The sequence below is a fragment of the Capsicum annuum genome, chromosome 3, assembly GCF_002878395.1.
Source record: "Capsicum annuum cultivar UCD-10X-F1 chromosome 3, UCD10Xv1.1, whole genome shotgun sequence".
NCBI lineage: Eukaryota > Viridiplantae > Streptophyta > Magnoliopsida > Solanales > Solanaceae > Capsicum > Capsicum annuum.
The window spans coordinates 21220122-21222393 of NC_061113.1; the positions used below are offsets into that span (position 1 = coordinate 21220122).

The window sequence follows — 2272 nt, forward strand, 5'->3', positions numbered from 1 at the left end:
ATAATAATAATAGAGAAGTATTATATAAGATTTAAAACAAATTAATTGACTTTTTAATAAAAATCATAAAAGAGAAAAAAAAAAAAAGGGGAAAAACATATGGAAATGTTGAAATAAGTTAATACTAATATTTTAATCGCAAGTCATTCCATTAGCTCTATTAGCTACAGGAAGAGGATATCGACTTATTAAAGGGGCGGGCGGCAGGCGGACCTTTTTATGCAAGAAAGGGGGGAACCTTTTTTCATAAGAAGAAATGAAAGTATGGAGGCCTCTATGCTCAATCGAATAAGAAAGCTATACAGGCAAAATAGCCAGTAGCGCTGGCATGTAAGAAGTTTCTGATCTGCTTAGTCTCGCCTGCTATCGTAAGAATCCTAAAGACCAGGTGACTGGCAATAAGATAAGTCAACGTTCAACGCTGATAGCTTGTAGTGAACAACCCCATTATGAAACCAACCAAAAGCAGCCTTTGGTACTTAAGTAGTTAAGGTTTGAAACCCTTGCTGACTCACTTGAATGGTTGCAAGCAGCCTATTCAACCCGAGGAAAAAAACTCGCTGTAAAATTGGGGTACACTGTGCTCCCAATGAAAGGATACCTCTTTGAGAAGGGCTCACTGTTGAATGAATTGATCCATTGTTGTATGCCCAATCCATAACCATGGGTTCCAATGCACGAGATCTTGTAGCACTTACCAATGAGGTCCTATCGATTAGTATTACACAGAAGAAATCAATTATAGACACTAATACAATTAGATCCGCTCTTCATAGACAAACTTGGGATTTGCGATCCCAGGTAAGATCGGTTTATGATTGAATTTTGTTTCATTCGTTTATGGAATAGTAGCTCATGTTAGACTAATGTGATGAGCGAGGCCCCTAGCGATAGGGCCATAGATAATGCGACATCGTTCAAGGTCGGTGCTCTCCAATTTCTATTCTTTGTTATCTGTATCGAACTTATCTGTTCCAAACGCGGGAGTCATTTTTTTTATTCAGTAGAGCGAGAATCGCCCCTTGGTGATTCTCCAATTTGGTAATATGAAGATAGAAAACCTTTGTAGAGCGCATCCAGAAGAATAGAATCAGTAAACGTCCAAGATGATCTGATGTCAAGAAGCTGAGAGCTGAAAGTGGGACTTACTTCTTTCTTGACAAGGATCCTGAATAAATCGCACATGCTTCAAGGACTTCACGGAATTAGAAGGCACACAGGTGGGTATACCAAGAGAAATGCGGGTGGGAAAAACGTCAGTTCAACCTTAATACCTCAAGTAATGGTATAGGAAGAATCCGAGGATGAGAATGAGGAAGTAGAGAGCAACCAATCTTCTTGTAGTGGGGTGCTTCGGATCGGGAGTAACCACTAGTGATAGGGCAAAAATAGGGGGGAAGGACAAACCTCGGGCCTTCGCAAAGTCAATGGTCTCACCGGGAACTAGACAAGCACCTAGATGTAACTTCTCAGGCGGTCAACTCATCAGGCTCATGACCTGAAGATTGCAGGTTCGAATCCTGTCCCCGCCTAATCAGTGGAACATTGTTCACCGGGATAGAAGGCCGGTCCCAACCCGTCTACAAAATGGGGCTAGTGTTCAGTCTTGGTTGGTGGAGTGTTGTTTGCAAGCGAACCCAATAATGCCACGAGGCGGAGAGCCCTCAATTCTACCTTCCACATCCAATTCTTCCTTCATTACAAGGCCCAGTATCCTCGCTCAGAGGCTAAAATTCATTCTCTCTTTTCTTTTGGGAGTGCCTGAAGAGACCTCCATGGTTACCGGGGGAAGACAAGTCAACTAAAGAAGACACGGATCCATAGGAGTATCCACATTGCTCCCAACAATCCAGTCTGCTCTAAAAAGTCTGTAACATACTTCCTTTGATAAAGTGAATTTGAGAGAATTCTCATCCGGCTCTTAATCAGCAAAAGAAGGAGTACAAGAGGTCGAGAGGGAAACAGCCCAGATCGTACGCTAAGGTCCCTAAGCAATCACTTAGTGGAAAAGGAAGCTTGAGGCTTGTTCGGAAAAATCCAATCGTGTTCGCCTGACGCCCTATCTTTGGAGAGGAGGCCCACGTACCCTAAGGCTCTCCTCTCTCCCCCTTTTTTAGCCAACACCATCAACCCCATTTTTCACTGGGTGACAAACTAATCATCGGAGGCGACTGGAGTGCTTTCATCAAATGATGCATGTGGGGTGTCGATTAAGTACTTGGCGAGCACTACATGGCTCGTAACTCGGAGAGCAGGAGTCAAGCTAGGGTTC

General features: G+C 43.2%; 1 long non-coding RNA gene across 1 annotated transcript in view; it reads left to right on the forward strand.

Annotated features, from left to right (window-relative positions):
• The first annotated feature begins 660 nt into the window (after positions 1-660).
• LOC124897035 overlaps positions 661-2272 on the forward strand; it is a 20397-nt gene continuing 18785 nt past the window's right edge. The window contains exon 1 of the long non-coding RNA XR_007053466.1: positions 661-810. This is a non-coding gene — a long non-coding RNA (uncharacterized LOC124897035). The remainder of the gene's footprint in view (positions 811-2272) is intronic.